Below are 17,318 nucleotides of genomic sequence, written 5' to 3' on the forward strand. Positions count from 1 at the left end.
GGGTTATGGGTTTTGAGGATGGACATTGTAGGATGCATTGTCATTCTTAGCGTTTCGATCAGGAGTATGTGGTATTTATGTGACTTACTGTTGGTAATGTGAACCTTGACCAGCTGGGGTGGTGTTTGCCAGGTTTCTCTACTGTAAAGGGACTGACATAAACTCTTGATGCCATACTTATTGTAAGTCTATATTCACATTTATAATTGCCAATCTATATAAAATACAGTTGACCCTTGAACAACATGGATTTGAGCTGCATGATCTACTTATACATGGATTTCTCTCAATTGACCATTGCAGTTGAGCTGAGTCTACAAGTTCAGACCCACACTGTTCAAGGGCCAGCTGCCAGTTGGGCATCCATATTTGTAGAGGGCTGACTTAAGTTACATGCAGGTTTTTGACTGTAAGTTGAAGTCTCTAACCAATGCATTGTTCAAGGGTCAACTGTGCATATACAGTCATGGGTTGCATAACAACACTGAGGTTAAGATGCACCATATATATGGCAGTGGTCTCATTAGATTATAATGGAGCTGAAAAATTCCTGTTACTTAGCGATGTCATAGCCAGCCCTCACACATCATAACGCAACATATGACTCTGTGTTTGTGGTGGTGCTGGTATAAACAAACCTACTGCCCTGCCAGTCATATGAAAGGATAACACAGTATGTACAGTTATACTTGATAATGATACTAAACAACTATGTTACTGGTTTATATATTAACTATACTGTTAACATTATTTTAGAGTGAACCTTTTCTGTGTATTAAAAAAAAATGTTTGTTGTAAACACATGCCATGCTATGCTGGCAGCAGCCTCATCATCTCGTGTTACCACATCTCTGATTGCATCATTTTCTCTTGTGCTTGATTTTTAAGTGGCCTCTTAGCCTGGGAAAGTGGATATTATACCTTTTATTTCAGAGGTTTACTGTAATGCTCTGTTTTATCATGGATAATAATAGACAACATCGTATCCTTACAGTGAGAACATGTATCCTGTGAGTTTTTTTCTGGCTTAATAGTGAATACATTGTCTCTTCACTATAGACTTTGTGACCATGATGCATTAATGTACCTCTCAAAGCTGAGTGATAATTATTTGTAGTCATAACAACAGCAAAAATATATTTTCATTTATGACAAGCCACATATGATGCTAGGCACTCACATTTACCTCATCTAATTCTCTTAGCTTTAGAAGTATTTTTATTTCTATTTCATAGGTTGTTGAATCTCAGAAGGTTGATGTAACTATCAGTGAAAGAGCTAGATTTATACTAAGATATACATGGCTCCAAATATTAGGATCCTAATTGCAGTAAAATACTACTTCCCAATGGTGCTCACAGAGGTGGCACTAGGCAACAGTAACAGAAAGGCAGGCTTTCATTTTTAACATGGCACCAGTGCCTCTACTTCCAGTAAGGAAGTAGACCTAATGCCTTCAGCCAAAGGAAGGACTCAAAATGGGCACACAGCTGGCAGCACTCAGATGTTTTGGTCTTCCTTCAATGTTGTGCAATGTGGGTAGCTGCCTCTTTGACTATGCGGAGAAGCATTTCTGGGTTATTCTTCTCACTAAACAGTAGGTTCTGGATACTGGTTGCATCATCCAACAGGACTTTTGAACAGCTCAAGAGAAAGATCTCTCTAGAGCTTCCCAGGAGAGAAGGCTGCCGGATGTTGCACTGCCTTTTCCAAATCAGTCTACTGTTCCCGCTTTGACTCTTTCCGCATGTCAATATTTAAATGGCATAGTAGGTTGCATTACCAGTACAGTTGGCCCACGTGAATTAAGGAACCCTAGGTGGTGGTTAGATGAAGGGATTTTCCCCATAGTATATCACTATCTCATAGTCTGTGCTTGTAGAACTTGCTCAGAAAATGGTTGCAGAGTAGTGGTGGTGAAGATTTATGTAGTGTTTAACAGTAGTATGTTAGATAGAATAAGAAGTTCAAACTGCATCATGCACAATAAGTAATAAGTCTTCCAAAAGAATCCTCTATGAAAGCCAGAAGCTTGTGTTATTCCAAATCATGATGGGGGCAATGTTCAGACAATTCAAATGACTCCCGTAAAATTTGAAGGAGTTATTCATGAAGTACAGTAATTTGTATTGAGTTCATTTGCAAACTTAACATATTTGATCCTTTATTCAGTAACTCAGTACATTTTTATTGCACCCCGACTTTGTGCAAGGCACTGTTCTAGGCACAGGAGATCTGAAGAGAGACAGGATGAAAAATCACTGTCCCCTAAGAGCCCTCAGTCTAGTGAATGAAAGAGGTCAGTCAGTTATCAGAAATAATGCAATGAATGCAACCAGAAAGAATGATTTCTTTGGAGAGCATTAGATACTGTTTACAGATGTTAGGGAGGATTTTTTTCACAATGAAGATAAAACCAGAGCTGAATTTTGAAGAATGAGTAGTAAACAAACCTGGCTGAGGTAATAGTTTATGGAGAGGTATGGAGGTGTGAAACAGCATAGAATATCCTTGTAACTACAACTACTGATACAAGGATAGGATATAGATTGTTACAGGGAAGTGCCACGTAATTAAGAACCAGTACATTATTAAAAAATCCTGTGTATCTTGCCTAGAAGTAGGGTTATTTTCTTGCAAGCAACAGGGACACTGAACAATAGCAATGTGTATAAGTTCATATGAAATACATTATAAGGGCCAGGACCTTGTCTCATTCTTTTTATCTTCCCTAGCACCTCACACAGTACTTGGTACATAGTTGGTGATTAATACATGATTTTTGGATTGATGTAGATTATTTTAATGATCATATTTATTATAAATCCCCATTCTGGTCTTTTCCTCATCCTAAACACACATTATATTCCTGAATAGAGCTCCTACCTGGGCATTGGGATGAAAACAAATTCATCTTTTGTAACCATCAAGACAACGCATGCATATACGTCTAAATCTGTCATTTAAGGCACCTTCATGGTGCATATGTACCAGGTATCAGTGTCAAGGATTGGCCCTTTATCTTTTAGGAAACAGCTTAATGAGATGTTTGTTTTAAAACTCTACAAGTGAATGCAGCTTCCTAGGCCCTGGGAAGATATTGCCAAAAATGTAGGTGAACACTAATAATACAAACTGATGAGTTTTATGTGTTAGAAGAAACTCAAAATTCTGGCCAAGGTTGCCATTGTCCATAACATTTAACATTAATCTCATCATTTTGAATTGGTTTAGAAAACAAAATATTCTCTCATTAATTGGCCCTAGGGAATAAGTCCCTACACTGGTAATAGTATTATTTTTTGAAATCTTTAGTGTCATCAAGTGAAAATAATTTGGCTAATTCCAGTTTTTCCTATCAAAGATTGAAATTAGTCACAGAGTGTTGAAATTAGCCACTGTGAACTATAGTTGGTATGCACACAAACATACACACAATATGGAATTATTTTCATGGAGATCTCAGCAGATGGGATAGAGATTCTGCTTAATGGGAGTGAGTATTAAAGAGGTTTAAAAGAACAAATGGAAATAATTCGATAGATCATAGATGATAGATCATTACACCCATATGGGACAATCCGTGATAAAAGTCAGGGTGGAGAACTCCCGTAGTAGAAGACTTTTGTCTGGACATATGGCTGCCCAGATAAAGACTATAAACCTAAATGTGGCCATACAACATCTCCTGGTCAGTAAGAAATGACCATAAGTAGTATGTGCTACTTCTGAATTGCACCTTTAAAGAAGCATGCCATTTCCTTCCTCTTTTTTTCCCCTTCCTCATCCTTCGATGGGGAGCATAGAACTTGGTGAGCCACTGTCAACCATGCAGATGACCGCACATCCAAGCTGTGACAGGGCAGCAGGACAGACCTGAGCTCCAACACCACTGAACCATCATATTGTCCCTGGACTGAGTCATTATTATTTTGGATCTTTGTTACATCAGCCAAAGCTTTATCCTAATACAGTTGGGAAGCAGGAGGAAGATGTGTCAGTCAAGTGCCTTTGTGTTGCAAATGACAAAAATTCATTCTGGACTGGTAAAAACAATAGGAAATGTATTGGCTGCTGAAACTGGAAACTCTAGAGGTAGACAGGCTTATGGTGTGATTTAATCCAGAGGTCTGTAGTACCTTCAGGGCTGTAATGCTTTTTGTCCATAATTATTTTCATCTTTTTTCCTCTATAAGTCAACAAGATATTGCTAGCAGCTCCTAAGCCACATGCATTTTTGTTCATTTCCCCAGTGAAGGGGTGTGGGGAGCATGCAGAGAGTTTCTTGTGTCTGGACCATTGAACAAATTGAGTTCCATTTTGATTGCAACAATTTTAGGTCACATGTCTATACCTGAATTACTCACTTTGGCCAAGATAATGCCGTATACCCACTAGCTTATCTTTGGGTTATCAATAATTGTGGTAAAAGGGGTATCATCCTAACAGTTTAAGCCAACGAACATCCCTGGGACTAGATGTTAGGGTCAATGGAACTCAAGATTCATGGCTGCTAACTCAGTGGGAGGGGAGGGTCGTGGGTGCTGGGAGGCATCCAGGCAATTTCTACTGCTAAAGGTATGCGTGGGGCTTACATGATGCAGGAGTAAAATACTTGCTGTCGTGTAGGGGTGATGTATGTAGGATTGGCTAGAGCTGCTACAGACAGTGTTTGAAAGTCATGATCAAGATTTTGTAAATAATATGGGCATTTGGGCCAAGGCTAAAAGCAGGTCTAGATGAGGGTGATTTTTGACAGTAGTACAACAGCACATGTAAATTAGTATAATGACCCCCTAAAGGAGTCTGGGGAAATGTATGCCTGGGTGTGTGTTCCTGAGAAGGTAATGGCATTTTTGTGAATTCTCTGATAAAAGGCCCTAAAAGGGACAGGGAATGAAATATATATGATTAAAAACACATACTTACATAAAGTAATTAGTCTCTTATTAAATTCTAGAGGTCGTGAATTAGGTAATTTTTTGTTGTTGTTGCTCCTGTTTTGATTTGCCTAAATTATCCAGGCAGTTGACAATCATCTACTCTGCCTTGGCTGAACAGACTGGGAATGGAGCCTGGTTCTTCTGAGCTTACACGGGGTGCGGAAAGGTTGCTTTATAGTTTAGCCCCACCTTTGTCTCTAAGGGCAGCTGAAAGTAAAGGTGGAGACTCTAGTTTTTATATCCTGAGTCACCTGGCTGTGCCCAGTGTAGACCTCTGCTTCTGTCACTTGGCAGGATAAATAAAACTGGGAAATCAAGTTTCTGTGGAAAAAAATCTTAATTATGTGTAGAACAAAGTAAAATGTTACATAATTGTTAAAAATGTGCACTCTGTTAATTATAAAAGACTGCTATGTTAATGCTGAGTCTGCTTTTCAGTAGAACTACTATGATATGTGTTCTTCAGATCTGGCTAGTTTCAATAATTTCTCTGTAGTTGTCATGGTTTGATCTTGTGGTGAGAGTAGATCAGTTGCTTGAAACAGTATTTTTAGGGCATTTTAAAAATATCAGGCTAAGATTGTCATATTATTTTTAGGTAGGTTTTCATTGTCTTACTACCTTGCTGTTGGCACATGAAATAATATCAGTAATTTCAACCCAGCATGACAGAAGAAGAAAAGAAGCTTTTGTGTTAAACCCAGGAGCCACAAAAGAAAATCTCCTTAACAGTTCTCTTCACTGATAGAAAAATAGTTACTAGAATTCCCAGTAGGTCTAGAGAGTATTATTGATCATTTCTTGCTTCCTGCCAGTACTTTTGGAAGGATTCTGCTTTTAAATTCTGTTTGTTTGGTTTTTTTATTTTTGAGAGTTGTGAGGTTATAATATTCACCATTAAACATGGTTCTGTTAAACATAGATCGACTACATCTCTACATTTCAGATGAACCCAGAATGATAGTAAATGCGAAGAAAGCATGAAATGGAAGATTTTGACATCCTTTTCAGAACTGAGGCATAAGAGTACTGTTGGTCCTGGTTTAAATTCCCTGGTGATAATAAAGCAGTTGTTATCTTGTCATTTTTAGTAAATACCTAAAGCTTACCCAGTTATATATACCCAGTTCCTTATTTGGCTTTCGTGTTTACTTCCACATGCCACACACAGGCATGCATGTATTTCAATAGATGTTACCCACCCCCACCTTTTTTTCTCTCAGGTTAAATTGAACATTTTTTAAAAAATCTTTTTACTGTTGAATAGTGAAGCTTACTTAGAATTATTTTTGGGAGGAGAGTCCCTGAGATGTATAACCTGAGCTCTACTTCCAGGATAAGGTGATGGAGTGAAGCCAAATCACAGAATTTCCCTTTTCCAAAAAGCCAGTGGCATGCCAGAGATTGGATACATTTAAAAACCAGCAAAGTATGCTCATAGCCATCAAATAAAGGCAGAGGTACAGATTCATGCATGGAACAGCCAGGGGAAGAAAGAAACCACAGGACTCCAAGATCCTTAATGGCCCTTAATTCCATTTCAGATTTCCGGCTCCTCTGAGGCAGCTGAGGGAAGAGAATGTGAGTAGACAGAGCCCTAAGAAGTCTCTCCAGTATCCTCCATTTAGATAGAAGCAAGGTGTGGGTGTGCAGCACCCCGGGAAGTGATTTGAAAAGCCCTTCCCAAGCCCTCAGTGTCTACCAAAGGAAGAAACAGCATCAGGACTAACCTTAATGAAACTGGCCAGGTGGAAAGAGAGCTGAAAGGGAATAGGGAGTGACTATAATTATCCTGAGCAAATTATTTCCAGCACTAATTAGTGATCTAGCCAACTGGAGGATGAAGGGTGAAAAATGGGGGAAGCAGAAGCTTGGAGAAAGAGGTACATGGAGGGTCTGGTTGTTAAACCACAGCAGGATGTTAATTTGGCCAAAATGATTTTTTTTTTAAGCCTGTGTTGTCTGGGAACAAAGTGAGATCTGCTGCTGGGTACAAAAGACACAGAAATAAACACTGGGTCTGCTTGATCGTCACATGATCCTCCTTGGAGCTTCCTTGACTCCACCTTTTTGGGAAATAGGGAAAATGAGGATAATATCCTATAGCATAGGATGACTTAACAGACGTAGACCCAGATGCAGGATCTTTATTTATAAGGACCAAGATGCAAGAGCAGCGTCCAGGTCTGCTAACCATCGCTGCCTATAGTCCCAGCTGAACTCACCCCTGGATAGAAGAATCTGAACTTCCCAACTCTTAGACTGCAAATGAAGAAGATGAAAGGGTCAGATAATATGGAGGAGAGCCAAGAAGCAATTACACAGTCTTGACAGAGCTGTTCAGGTTGGATATAAGCAATGTGACAAGAAAGCAAATGGAAACTGGGCAAGAGTAAAGCTAAAAAGGAAAGTGAGAGAGAGGAGGGTAGAATGCGAAGGAGGGAGAAAGCATTTGTCTAGAAGAATGCTAGCAATGAAATAGAAACAGATTATCTAAATGCTGCTTTTTGCTGTAAAGAACTTAAAAGAACATGAATTCAATGAAAAGGTAACCAAGGGCAAGATGATATAGCTATAGAATGAGATAAAAAGGGGAATGCCAGAGTCAAGGAAACCCCGGTAAATGGAAGGCCAGAACAATAGTTACCCCAGTGATAAATACATTCGAAATGGGAGAAAGGGGAGGGGCATGGATAAAACCTGAAATAATGGCATAGAAGAAAGGTTTTGGAGAATCACTGTGTAAAAGGGAAAGGAGATTTAAATATTAGAATATAATAGGTATGGAACTCAGATGATAACAGCAAAAAATTTTTTTATAAAAGCCAAAAAGCAAAAGAAAAGGTATATCTAAGTTAAAAAGTAGAACAAATGGGACAAAAAAAATTCTAAAAGAAATTACTAAAAAGGTCTGAAGTCACTGATTCACTAGATCATAACATACTATGTTTCATGAAAAATTGATATAAAGCCTCAATGCCAAGACATTACATTCTCTGGTTAAACTTGGAAACTAGAGAACCTATTCTTTTTATTTTTAAGTTTTAAGAAATTTTCAATTACCATTGACATTCAATATTAATTTCAGGTGTACAGCATAATGATTGGACATTTATATAACTTACAAACTGAGTGTCTCTGCTAGGTCTAGTACCAACCGGGCACCATACACAGTTATTACAATATTATTGGCTATATTCTCTATGCTGTACTTTACTCCCCATCACAGTTTTGTAACTGCCGATTTGTACTTCTTAATCCCTTTACCTTTTCCACCCAGTAGAGAATCAGTTCTGCAGGCGTCTTCTTGACACATAAAAACGAATTTCTACAAGTAGGAAAAATCAGGTTCACCTCAGAATTCTTAAAAGGCAACAATCAAAGCTAAAAGACAATGAAGTATAGTGTCTTCTATGAAAAAAATTTTAAAAAATGAAAAGAATACTGTATATGAAGACAACCTGAGAGAAACTAAAAAAATTGCTCAGAATGTTAACAGAATATGGTAAGGTGGATCCTTATATAATTAAGCTAAAGACATAAATAGAGAATATGAAAAAAGATAATAGTAACCAAATGATAAAGATATATAGGAAGAATTAACAATATTATATAATATGCAAAAGGCTGATGTAAAATGAACATTAAAATCTACCAAAGGACATACAAGAAGACTTATATAAATTTCTACTTTATTCTCGAATAGGAAAATTCCAAAAGTTGTCATTCTCCCTAAGTTAATTTCTAAACAAATACCAACTAGAAATCAAGATATTCTTATTGGAATTTGACAAAATGGCAATCAAGTTCCTTTGGAAAAATAAACCTGTAAGAACAGCCAAAAGATTACAAGGAGAAGAGAAAAATTATCTGTCAAGATAACAACCAAAACAGTTTAGAGCTAAAAAAGAAATACATCAGTGGAGATAAATGAAGATTCTAGAAGTCAACTAAAACTCATGTAAATATTTAGTATTCAAAAATGAGGCATTCAGATTACTATAAGAAAATACGAATACATGATAGATAAATGGCCCATTTACTTAACTGAGAAAAGAAAGAACAACTCTATAAAAGTAGATAACTTGATGGAGAATATGAACAAGAATTTCTTAGAAAAATAAATACAAATGGCAAACAAACATAGAAGACAAATACTATGATTACACCATTCATAATGAAAGAGAAGCCAAATAGAATGAGATGTTATATTTTGTGTATCTGATGGCAACGTTTTCTGTGTTCACTGACACTCAGTCTTGGCCAGGCAGAGTGGAGGCAGGGACTCTCACACAGTGCAAATCAGTGCATAATGGTCAAAGGAAATAGTTGGCTGTATGTCTCAACAGAAATACGAAAGCACATACTCTTTAACTTAGCATCCCCATTGCTAGAAATTTACTCCCTGGTAAATTTGCAAAAATAGGTAAATTTCTGTGTACAAGGATATGTATTGCAGCATTGTTATAAAATGCTGAGAGAAATGCTGAGCCCCATGTCCACTGAAGGGGTCAGGTTAAAAAAATTCAAGTGCATTTATACAATGGAATACCTCTGAGTCATTACAGAGAACAAGGCATATCTGTATTGGCACACGTGGAAAGAGCTCTGAAATGTATTACTTTGTGAAAACAGAAAACAGGGAGAAAGGTCACATATATAGCATAATCCCTTTGTGTAAATAGTTAAAGGTTTTGACGTAGGTATAGGGATAGAAAAAGGTATAGAGATCAATGTAGGCTAATCTAAGCTTGTAAGAATTCCCTGAGGGACACACAGAATATGCAACGGTGGAATATTGGAAGAAGAGGAAACCTTTTTCTTTCCATCTTACGCTTTTTGTCCCGTTTGTATTTTTAACAATGTGCCCATATAAGGATTCTGTTTATTGGCCAGTCTACATGGAACCGCAACCACAGCAGTTTTGCCATTGGCCTTGTCTCTTCTTTTTTTCCTGTGAAGAGAGTACACGTCTACCACGTTCATGGCTTTTTCTTTAGTTCTGACATCACTGTCAGGTAAAAGCTGCATAGAAGAAAGATAGAGAAGATCAGGCCTGCGCTTCTGTTACTGACACTAGTGGTGGTTGTGCCGAGTGCTGCCGGAGTGGTCTCAGTTCCTTCTCACGGGGACCCATGAGACTGGTACTATTTCCATGCCTGCTTGACAAAAGAATCCTAGCATTCGGGACAACATGGATCGACCTAGAAGACATTCTGCTAAGTGAAATAAATCACAGAAGGACAAATACTGCGTGATTCCTCTTATATAAGGCATTTACAATAGTCAAAGGTATAGAAATAGACAATAGAATGATGGTTTCCAGGGATGGAAGGAGAGGATATGAGGAGTTGCTTTTCATTGGGTATAAAGTTATGGTTAAACAAGATGAGTGAATTCCAGAGATCTGCTATACAGCATTAGTGCCTACAGTTAAAGGTATTGTAGACTTAAAAATTTGTTAGGAGAGATCTCATATTGTGTTCTTACCTCAAAAAATACAAAAAAGAAAGAAAGGAGGAAAGAAGGAAAAGAAAAAAAGAAAGAAAGGGAGGGAAGGAGGGAGGGAGACACACAATGTTTATTACCTGGATTGTGATGACGGTAACATGTATGTCCAAATCCACCCAATTGTATACATTAATTATGTGAAGTTTTTCTATACCAATTATACATCAATAAAACTGGGGGCTAGAGTGTAGACTGAGGATTACAGAGATGAGGCTACTTGCCCAGGCCCTATCTATCTAAAAAGAGGCAAGTCAAGGGTGCAAAGCTTGGTGTGCCTAACCCCAGCTAGAGCTTTCAACGCTATTATGTTACCTCCATTGCACCCTTCAGAGGACTCCTTAGCTACAGGGTGAGTTAAACAGTGTTCCCTGGTCCCAGCCAAACCACCATTTATGAATTCTTTTCTCTCTCTCTCTTTTTTTTTTATTGTTGTTCAATTACAGATGAATTCGTTTCTTGATGGGCTGTGTGTTTCAGGTTCCAAATACTGACTCAAATGGACTAGGGGAAATGCAGCCCCGTTAGAAGCCAAGGACCATCTGAACGTAATGTTCTTTTGTCTCCAATAATAGAGGTACTGCAGCAGGAGTTTCTTAAGTACCTCTCTGTCCCTTGATTGCTTTCCCCAAATAAGTTCTGATTGCTGAATTTTATAGTCATCGGGACTATTCTGGGTACTTCAAAGGTGTGTTCTTGGAATTACTCAGGCTGCTTCGGCTCAGTTGCGAAGTCCTGACACGATGGCACGATGAGTCTTACAGCTAAACACCGTCCCAGCAAGTCACCCTTTTCCTCTCACAATGGCTGTGCAGGCTCAAACAGCAAAGGTGAAATAATTGGCCAGAAGTTTATTCCGTTGGTAAAGTTTTAGAGCACATATACATCAGACTCTTTGATCAGATATTAAAGGGGAATTTTCCATAGGTTTTAGCCTCTTCTTTACTTTATAGTCTTTTACCCTTCCGTATAACCTTCTGCCTTTCCCTAAAATCCAGAAGCTGAAAGAGACCTTGACAAGCCAGCTGTAATCTTCTCTAATTCTAGTAATAGTGATGATAATAGTAATACCTATTACTTATTGGATGCCCATCGGAGCCATGCCTTGTTGTAGGTACTTTATATTCAGTATAATTTATTACTCTGCATAGAAGAAATACAGAGACGCTCAGACCCACTTTTCTGCTACTAATAATTTTAATTTTAACTGCCATGTACTGAGTGCTGTGAGATGTTTCTCTTCATTCCATTTTACAGATGAATAAAGACTCTATAAAAAGTTGCACCCAAAGTCTCATAAATAGTGTCACTGAAATTTGAACCTACCTGACGGCAAATCCTTTGTTCTTTGGTGGACTTCTGTTTGAGATAGAGTTTAAACAGGGCCATATTACACAGGTATATTCAGTAATATCTAGTAAAGTGCTGGTCCCTTTTCCTGTTCTGTGCTGCCTGTGGTCCCTGTTGGGCCATTGACTTCTGTGGGCTCCTGATGGGATCTACTTTCTGGATGGTGAGGCAGCGAACTTCTTTTTATATCCTCCTGTTTGCTGATTAGAGGGGAAATTTACTGAAACTGTATGGCCAGAAAGAGAAAACACAGGGAAGACTTTTGGAAGAGAGAGGAAAGGACTGCCTCCGCGGGTGGCCCAGGGTTGCCCATGCCTGGTGGAGTTTCAGCCCTTAAGACCTCCCTCACATACACTCCTCCCTAATAGAGACCACTGAACGCTCCAGTCCTGAAGTTTCAGTCAGACAACACCATTCAGAGCTTCATGATGAGTGGGAAGGTGGAAGGGCCGTATAACGGGAAGAGCAGGGGTATGAAGCCAGACAAGGCTAGTTAAAATTCCAGTTGTACCACTTAAGAACTGTGTGACTTTACACAAGTTACTTTACCTGTATAAAGACTCAGTTTCTTTATCTGTATAATGCTGATAATAATAGTTATAGCATAGAGTTTATGATGGGGACTAGGCAATAAAGTATGCAAAGTTTCTTTAAATAAAGATACTTGCCATTTGATATGACAGCCAGATTAATTCTAGGAGAAATGTTAATTTAATTAAGTTTCCAAACAGATGGGGGAGAAACAAATGTACTTAGGTAGAGACAAAGCACCAGATGACAAAATTTATCTTGGCACTTAGATTGTATGTGTTTTACTTTAGCTATAATTTTTCCATATGGGTTTTAGCAGTATACTTATTAGGCACTAAAATTAATTCACATAATGAAAAATGAGACTGTTTTAAAAAGAAGAAAAATGAAATCATTGTTGAAGGAAGAATGAAGGTGAAACAGCTTGAGCATTGATGAGTGTCATTAATTAGCTTAACATAATGACTGGGAAACATTATTTCATAAGAGGAAAATGTGTCTAAGGCTACCTGAGGCTTAGTAAAAACTCAGCCTTTTGGAACATGAGCGAACAGTTGCAAGAATAGTTGTGATATTTACAGTTGTAAGACACAGACACCTCTGTTTGAACAAATTACTGCAGGATTCACTCATTGAGGTAAACTCTGGATCAAGTTTTGCAGTGTTGTCTGATCTACGAAAACGGGTCAAAATGGAAGAAAAGAGTGACAGAAATATATTTGAATCTGTCTGTAGGTTTGTGAAGGGTTTCTGTTATTAAAATGTATCAATTAAAAAGTAGAACTCTAAGTCCAAAAAGCTTACCAGTTCCCACTCATTTCAATCCTATTTTTCCTGCAAAATATGCCCCAGCAGCCACAGAACCAAGGGTATCATTAATTACTTAGGCTTCAGCTGCTCAGAGTCACTTAGCTACCCTAGCAATGCATATTTGCATGTGGTAGACAGTTCCTTCCTACAAAAATATTCACATGGAGAGGGAATAACATGTTTTACAACAGTGAATTTTCAGTATGATAAAACAAACGCTGCTGACTTGCCTTTCCAAAAGGCTATGCCAAAGCACATTCCCAAAGTATACTCCATACTGTTAGTGTAGTGTTTCCTCCACCATACACAAACCCCAAAAGACATGATAGCAAAGATCTGTAGATTTGACCACATACAGACTAAAACTTCTCTACAGCCAAAGATACCATAAAGTTGAAAAGAGTAATAATGGAGATTTTTCAAACATATATAAAGACAACATTAATAATAACAGTATACAAGGTAGAGCAAAAGTAGGTTTCCAGTTCATATGGAAAATAACACAGTGATTAATAAATAATAGCACAAGAATAATCTCTATTTCATGTACTCACAACTGTAAACCTACTTTTGCCCCACCCTGTATAAAAAAATTCCAACAAAGTAATAGAAGACAATCTAATGACCTAATAGAAAATGTATAAAGGATATGAAGCCTCAATTAATAGAAATGACAAGTAACCAGTAAGCATTTTAAAGATTCATACTCTTTCTAGGAATCAGGAAAATGCAGAGTCAGACCATGAAATACTACTTTTTTGATCACCATATCTGAAAATTGTAAGATTATAAGATTCTATTCATTTCTTGCAACAAGAAATCTGAATACATGGAGCATTTTGTGAGTATAGGCTCTGCTGAAAAGCAGAAAGCTTGTGTAGGGGGAATCACATCCCATATCATACAGCTTTGGCCACCTCAGCTACTGTGCTTCTCTCTCTTGCTTTTCTTTCTAAATTTTATTTTATTTATTTATTTTTAAAGAGAGGGGAAGGGAGGGGGAGAGAGAGAGAAACATCACTGTGTGGCTGCCTCTTGTGCGCCCCCTACTGGGGGACCTGGCCTGCAACCCAGGCACATGCCCTGACTGGGAATCGAACTGGCGACCCTTTGCTTCGCAGTCTGGCACTCAATCTATTGAGCCACACTAGCCAGAGCTCTCTCCCGTTTCCACATTCCCAGTCATCTCACCCTCCAACCCTTCACAATTCAGGTGATGTTATCCCCCAGTCCTCCTAGGCCCTTGGGGAGTATAATCCAGACCCCTCTCTTAACTGCTCCTGTAGGGTGTGGCCCCACCAGGTTAACTTTCTTGCCTGGTTCCTTCCTCCCCACCTCACTCAGAACTTTAGTGAGTGTATTTTTCTCCATCTTATTGACGGTACAGTGGAAATTTGGAGATATTTGTGATTGACTGACTAAAAACACTTATAAATAGACATGTGTGGAGATAACATACCGTAGGGATCAAGGGATTGGTATGGATTAGAAACTTGGCTCTTTCATTGCGTCCTTGGACAACTTTCTTAGGCCCTGTTTGTCTTGTCTTGCTTTCTTCATTAGTACAATCAGGTTGACAGAGCTTTCCTTCGGTAGTTGTGATGGGGCATGAACGAGGCGATGCGTGCAGAGGGCCAAGTCCTTAGCACAGCGCAGGGGGTCACGGTCATCAGGGCTACTGCAGCCATCACCAAACCTCAAGCAGCGTAGCCTGGGGGATAGACTTGGCTCTAGCTATCTCCACTGTCCCTCTGTGGGTAATGACCAGTCATTCTCCGCCAGAAAAAGGGAAGCTCGTGGCTGAGACAGGGAAGAGAAAACTTGCACCAACAGATGACGGCTGCGATTCAGCAGCATCAAAGCAGCTGCTTGAAAAAGGTGGTGAAATGCATGCCTTCTCTTGCAGTAACAGGGCAACTATAAACCAGGACCTCGACCTTTAAAATAAAACATTATAGCTTCTTAGAGAATTATGATCACACATTATTCTATCTTACTCATTTAGTTATGTTTGGCCTCTTCATTGGCGCTTAATAATTTATTTAGGTAAGAGACTCGGGATGAAAGACTGACCCTTCCCATTTGTGCAACTGTGCAGTGTAGTTATATTGGTGCTTTAAGATGGTTCTAGCTGTGTTAAACCAGGTGAAAATTGCACTCTCAAAATTGTCAGTTATTAAATCTTTTCTATTTTAATTCTTGTAAAAAGAATAGTTCAAAACCAGAACATTAAAATGTGAATATACCTTCTCCCCCTCGCACACAGATTGTGTTGGATAGTGTTGCTGAGTAGTTATCTTCCAGCGCCATGCCTGCATGACCTCGTTTCTGTACTGTGAGTCCATGGACCCTTTCAACATATCTTCACAAAATGTCCAGCTTTCATTCCAGGCATGTTTCAAGGCTATCTTGTTATTTTACTTTTATAAGTAATTGTTTTAAAACATTTTTAACTTTTCCAATTACAGTTCACATTCCATATTATTCTGTCTTAGTTTCAGATGCACCACATAGTGGTCTAACCTACTCATGCAGTATTTTTGCAGTTTTAATCAAATCATGTATTCACGGAACTCAGCGTATATGAAAAGTAAATTTTAAATGATTGGCACTTTAGAAATTCTTATAATTTGTAAGTACCTAGATGGCCATTAATAATAACAGAAACAGGGAAAAGAGTACCTGAAAACTATTTATGGTTATTTGGGAGGAAATAAAATAATCACCAGAACAGAATAGTTTATGGCCATTAATATGACTAGTGATGTGAACCATGTCAGAAGATGGGTCAGATTTTGAAACAACATTGAGCAGAAAAAGCAGAGGCTTAGAATTATATCCTGATTACAACTAAGTTAAACATCAGCATATATAGTGACAATAATTGGAACGGAACAGGAACATAAGGGGTTGATAACTGAAAGTTTAGAGATTTTTGATTTTATAAAAGTATTAAAGTCTACAATGAAGTTATTTATTTATTTTTTTAAAGAAAGAAAGTGGCCCAAGGGGTCTGCTGTAACCCTTGTTCTGACCTGCTCTGGACAGTAGAAGGGACGTTGCTGATTGACGGAGAGCCTGGGCTCTGGAATCAGTGAGATCTGGGCTCCGATCCTGGTCCCCCTCCCTGGGCCACTCTGATGTCTATGTGACCGTGATTCAGACACTTTAGTTTCCTAATCTGCATAGTGGGGATAAGACACCAGTTCCATAGGGTTGTTGGGGCACTAAATGAGATGCTGGAAACCAAAAGGGCTTTCCATGCATGGTCTGCTCATTATTATGACATAGTTACTATATATTATATATAATAAACATGCCTTCCAAGCAGGTTCTATGCTCTGGAGTAGTATCCAACAATGGCGTTCTAGAGAAAAGGGGAGGGGGAATCGGAATTTGAGAGGCTTCCACTCTACTTCCAAGATGAATGCCTCCACCTCTAACATCACATCTGTTGCTGCTACAACTTGCAAGTGAATTGAATAAATACTTGTGGAACTAATAGTTTTGCTACACCTTCCTGTATTTACCTTGCTCTCTATGGTATAATTTAGCTCGCTGTTACTAAAATGAGTTTACTTTGCGGTAATGTACAGTCTCTTCAGTCCTTGATTTGTGAGAAGCAATGGAAAGAAACAGAAAGCAATGGAGTTGCCCTTAAATAGTTGAAATGGGGTTAGGGGGCGAGGTTGAGGGAGAGAGAAAAGAAAAACTGGTGTGAAGTGTATGACATCTGAAATCTGCACCAGAGCTTGGCTTTCTACTTTCCATTGCTTCTTTATCCAGTTAAAATAGGTTCTTCCATATTTCCCCTTGAGTTTGATAACTGCCACGTTTGATTACTTCTTGGATGGCTGGCACCATTCAGTAACACTTGCATCTCTTTGGGATTTTCTTCTCCTGAGCTACCTCTGGTTTCATGGCAGTTGAATATAAATCCAAGATGATACTAAGTTTTGTTAGTATTGGTCATAGAGTCTCTTTAATTTATTTGGATTTTTTTATTTTAATGGTTATATTTACAGGCTAAGAAAGCTGGGTTTCAGTGCAAATATTGCATCTCCTTTCCAGACCTCAGAATAGAATTTGGCACCCCTTCTCCCACATTGGTGGCACCTGCAAAGACTCCTTTCACAGTGCAAATCACAGTGTCTTCTAACTGTCAACCAGTTTAGC

The 17,318-nt window shown here is 38.5% G+C and overlaps 1 protein-coding gene across 2 annotated transcripts in view; it reads left to right on the plus strand.

Moving 5' to 3' along the window:
• Positions 1-17,318, plus strand: part of RTN1 (reticulon 1) — a 170,286-nt gene that overhangs the window by 39,156 nt on the left and 113,812 nt on the right. The gene's annotated exons all lie outside the window — the stretch shown is intronic.

This window comes from Pteronotus mesoamericanus, unplaced genomic scaffold (assembly GCF_021234165.1).
Source record: "Pteronotus mesoamericanus isolate MK-2021 breed Mesoamerican mustached bat unplaced genomic scaffold, CSHL_Meso_final contig_182, whole genome shotgun sequence".
Lineage (NCBI taxonomy): Eukaryota > Metazoa > Chordata > Mammalia > Chiroptera > Mormoopidae > Pteronotus > Pteronotus mesoamericanus.